Source organism: Palaemon carinicauda, chromosome 7, assembly GCF_036898095.1.
Source record: "Palaemon carinicauda isolate YSFRI2023 chromosome 7, ASM3689809v2, whole genome shotgun sequence".
Taxonomy (NCBI): domain Eukaryota; kingdom Metazoa; phylum Arthropoda; class Malacostraca; order Decapoda; family Palaemonidae; genus Palaemon; species Palaemon carinicauda.
Genome location: NC_090731.1, coordinates 98,507,761 through 98,512,760, shown reverse-complemented (window position 1 = coordinate 98,512,760; position 5,000 = coordinate 98,507,761). Strand labels below are relative to the sequence as shown.

Sequence of the window (5,000 nt, the reverse complement as noted above, 5' to 3'; positions counted from 1 at the left end):
TGTGTTGCTGGCGTCGTTGGTCACCTGCTGGGGTGCTCCTGGGATGACGAAGACCAACGTTGTAGCTTTGGCGAGGGCTGCCTTCGTCTTTTTGAATGCTGACTGCTGCTCTGCGTTCCAGGACAACGATTTCGGTTTACCCTTCAGGACATCGGACAGTGGCGCAGAGATACCTTCAATGTTAGGGATAAAACGCCTGTAATAATTAACCATTCTGAGGAATTCTTGTAGTTCTTTGGTGTTTTTTGGTGTTGGGAATTCTTCTATCGCCTTGGTTTTTAATGTTAGGGGATGTACGCCTTCACTGGAGATTTTGTGGCCGAGGAAGTCGATGGAATCTGCGCCAAAAGTGCACTTGTCAAAACGTACGATTGGCCCATTGTCCTGGAGTGGACGGAGAACAGTTCAAACATGCTAAAGATGTTCGTCTTGTGATTTTGAAAATATCAGGATGTCGTCTACGTAGCAGCAGCAAAATGGCAAGTCCCCCAGGATGCTGTGCATCAGACGCTGGAACGTTACCCCAGTGTTCCTGAGTCCGAAAGTGAAGTATGCGAAGACGTAGGTGCCGAAGGGGGTGATGATGGCCGTCTTTGGAATGTCGTCTGGGTTGACAGGGACCTGAAAATAGGATTTTAAAAGATCCATTTTAGAGAAGATTATTGCCCCATTCAGGGCCCTGGTGAGGTCCTGGATGTTGGGCAAAGGATAATGGTCAGGTGTAGTGATGAGGTTAAGGCGTCTGTAATCTCCGCACGGATGCCATGTCCCGTCTGATTTCCTGACCATATGGAGAGGGGAGGCCCATGGGCTGGAGGCCTTCCTGCATACGCCCATTCTTTCCATCTCCTGGAAGGCCTGTTTTGCGTCGTGGAGTTTGTTAGGTGGTAGGCGGCGGAACTTTGCATGCGTTGGCCGGCCCCTCGTTGTTATGTGGTGGTAGATGCCATGCCTAGCGGGTTTTCCTGTTGTCGGTCGTCACTCGGGCATGAATACGTCCGGGAATTCATGGCGGAGGATGTTGTATCTGGGGGTAGAAATAGAATGAGCGGCGGGCATTGGAGGGCCCAGGGTTAAGGTTGTGGATTGGAATGAATCAATGTCTATTAATCTTTTCTGGGTGATGTTGACCAGGAGTCCGTGATGGCCTAGGAAATCTGCTCCCAGGATAGGATTTGTAACATCATCGATGATAGAATTCCAAGTGAAAGGCCTTTGTAATAAGCAGTTTCGTCTGTTTCGTCCCGTAACTCTTTATACGTGTGCCATTGGCTGCTGTAAGGCTTGTTGAAGAGTCAATTGGTAGATTCTTTTCGGCTTTTGTAGGCGGCAATATGGAGTGGGTGGCCCCGGTGTCTACTAGGAATCTTTTGTTTGATAGGCCGTCTTTGGTGTAGAAGGCCGTGTGCGTGGGGGCAAGGGCCATTTTTTTTTAAATGAGCAGGGCGGCATGCAACATCTTGCATCTTTGTCGAATCTTTTATAGTAGAAACACCATGTTAGTTCGTGGTTGCTGTAGTTTGGCCTTGTGATGGCACCGCAGGTTTGGTCTGAAGAGGAATCTTCCACTGATACTTCATTGATGGTGTTGGTTGCGGCGAGCTTTGAAGCTCTAGCCGCGTCGAAGAGATGCTGTGCTCTCCTGATAAGGTCGTCTGTTTCCAGCTGGCAGGGTTGCGGGAGTTATATCCTGACTTCTGGTGGAAGGCGACATAGGAAGATTTCTCTTTGTCTAGGTCGATCTTCCTTCTGTTTCCGTCTGCATCTCAGCCGGGGAGGAAAATTAAATTCTGCAATTCTTCCCATGCTTCTGTCGGATATTGGCCCCCGAGGGGTTGCTGCATTAGGTCGAAAATTCTGTGGGCACGTTCAGGTACGGGCGGAGAGTAGAGCTCTATAAGCTTTGCCCAAAGTTCAGTGTATGATGGACGACCTGCCCGGGACTTGATCCATTGTGCCAACCTGTCAAAAACGTCTTCTGGTAGCGCTGACAGTATGAGGTTGGCAAGGTCGGTCTCCCGGGTGAGTCCCGCGATGCAAAATTGAACGTCTGCACCGGTCAGCCATGCCAAGACGTTTTTGTGTGAGAACGGCGAGAACATGATGTTCGCCAGGTTAGCGTGTTGTTCAGTGGGCAAGGTCGCGGGTGGGTTGGATACAGTGGTCTTGTCGGCCTCGAAACCGGTAAACTCGTTGTTGGGCATCGGAAATTTTTTCCCCAAAACGCTCGTGAGAGTGCCGTATTTAGTCCATTAATGATGGTGTCATTGTACTTCACGATCCAAAACACTCAAGCGAGCGTCGTTTTAAGTCCGCTATTGGAAAGGAGTGTCCAAGGGCATATCTGCTCCGGGGTCACCAGTTGTGAGGGTACAGAGAGACAGTTTCTGACACATGATTTATTGACAAGAGAGCCAGACTACATCGAGACGTGCGGACATACAAGTAGCACAGAAAATGACTGAGGTGGATTAGCCAGGCTTAGGTTTAAATTTGAGTTTCTTTTGGTACAAAAATCATTTATAATAATCTTAAATAAAAATATACATAATTGATTATCACATCAGAAGAAAGAGCGGAGAATTCCGCGTTTACTGAGACAGAACAAAATATCTCAAATTTGAATACAAATGCATGAAATATATACAAAGGGTTTATAGACATAGAAACACACTTGTCGGAAGGTGTCCGTATAGTATCCCAAAATCGAGCGTCCATCGCATTTTGAAGCGTGCACAGCAGAAAACCTAAAAAAATTGACGAACTTAGAGAGGCAATTGAAGAAGAATGTGCTCAGACACCGAGAGAAATGCTACTAACAGTGTATAGTTCCATATTTTGACGATGCAAAAGGTGTATTGAGCAGAACGGCAACCAGTTTGAACACTTTATGTGAGCTGATCTTTTTTTGAACATTCTCAAATTGCCCCATGTATCCTTACTTTTTCACTATGAACTCTCAGAATCTTTAAATGTGCATTGTTTCTCTCCTGTGAATCTGTTTTCCACATTAATAACAATAAATTGAACAAGTTGTAACAATCCAAAGAGTGTATACATTATTTTGGGATATATATATATATATATATATATATATATATATATATATATATATATATATATATATATATTATATATATGTATATATATATATACAAGGAAATACAGGTGTTAAAGGAATATTGATACATTTACAAATGAAGAAAGCATTAAGACAGGTGTCTAATCTCTCTACTCGAGGACAGGTTATAAGTCTTTACTAATCATTGATGGGCAAAGGTCAGGTCAATAGAATTTACAAAGGATAATATAAGTCAAAAAGTTTGGCTCTTGGCTAGATGAGTTACCCATCTTGAAGAGTGTAGGAATTTAATTTAAGTATTAGCGGGTGGTCCGAGTGTACAATCGGTTAATCAATGTAGTAGGTGTGTAGCTGAACACGTGTTTTCAGGGCTGTCACGTTAGTGAAAAATTTAAGTTGAAAAGGTCACTTTACGAGATAATGGGCCATGCTTTAAGGTATATTAATCTCCCTTGGGATTTCATGATCTGGCAGCTGACCAAGTTGAGATCAGAGGACTAGGCGGCTGCAAAGGCGGCATGGCTGTCAGGTGGTTAGAGATTGGAGAGCTAGTCAGCAGCCGATGCTGCACGACGGTTGGGTCAGCACTGGGAGGTGAATGTGATGAATTCAGAAGATTAGGTGATGCTCAGAGGGCATGGCTGCCAGGTGGTCAACTTGGCATGGGTGCATTTTAGAGAGTAAAGAACTGTCAGCTGACTGATCTGTGTTCAGAGGATTGGGTGGCTGCTCCGGCGGCGTGACCGTTGAAAGTTTCAATGAAGATTGTGTGGCCACTCAAGTAGTGTGGCCGTCAGGTGGTCAACGCAGCATGGCAGCTGGTTAGAGAGCAGAGAGCTGGTCGGTTGCTGAGGTGGCAATATTGTTGGTGGGTCAGAGCAATGAGCTGACTGGACAGAGTTCAGAGGACTAGGTAGAAACTCAGGTGGCATGGCCATCGGGCAGTCAATGTGGCATGGCAGCTGGTTAGAGAGTAGAAAACTATTTGGCAGCCGAGGTGGCACGGCTCTTGGTGGGTCAGAACTGTGAGCAGACTGAGTACAGGATAACCACTAAGAACATATGTCCATCGAGCAGTCAACGCAGAGTGGCGACTGGCTCTCGATACACCGAGGTTTGTCGTACTCCTGCTGCAGAATTGCCAAGCACCGCTAGTACTGACTAGGGATGAATAGGAAATTTTGGAGGAGAGATTTCACCAAACCTTGAACAGGATTTGTGTAAAGCAGTGAACTTACATGGTGTGTCATACACCTTGTCATGCACAGAGACCTTGAATCTGAACCCTCATGAGTGCCAGGATTCGATCATGCCATCTAATACGAAAGGATCAAGATTGTGCAGTGGTCCTGTGATGACAATGTTGGTAGGAGCAGGTGGAGCTGGTGAGCGTGTACTGCCTCAGCATTTCATGAGACAGGAGACCCATATGTAACTGTCCTCAACAGAGTCGTGTATGTTTGTGTTTCCTTCCTACTGAAGGTTCCAGAAAAAGCAATGTCTCATCGTCCCGAAGGGCAGAGAGGTACCCATCGAGCTGGTCGGTTTTCTTCTCATCGAGGGCGAGGTCTGGGTAATCCTTGAAGATGAGGAGCTCAAGTTTCACTAATTTTAGCAGGCGTTGGATCTCCAAGATCCTAGTTGGGCTGATGGCTGTTTGTGACGGTGGTAGTGTCCATGAGGAACCTGCTTGACTGGATCCATTCATTTTCCGTTGTTATGAGTTTGTGCAACTATAGATCTGAGTTTGGGCTGCGAATCCTGAAATACATGATTGGGGGCACGAAATCACGAATGGGATTGTATGGTTAATCTGTTAGAGCAACAAATCACCGTATTTACGATTGGGGAGAATCATGAATGTGATGGTATTTAGGTTGAGGTTTCAAGCGTTGAGCAGCAAATAAAAGAATGCAGG

The 5,000-nt window shown here is 45.8% G+C and overlaps 1 long non-coding RNA gene across 1 annotated transcript in view; it reads right to left on the bottom strand.

Moving 5' to 3' along the window:
* Positions 1-2,437: 2,437 nt before the first annotated feature.
* Positions 2,438-5,000, bottom strand: part of LOC137643609 (uncharacterized) — a 26,946-nt gene continuing 24,383 nt past the window's right edge. Inside the window, exon 3 of the long non-coding RNA XR_011045025.1 lies at positions 2,438-2,747. This is a non-coding gene — a long non-coding RNA (uncharacterized lncRNA). The remainder of the gene's footprint in view (positions 2,748-5,000) is intronic.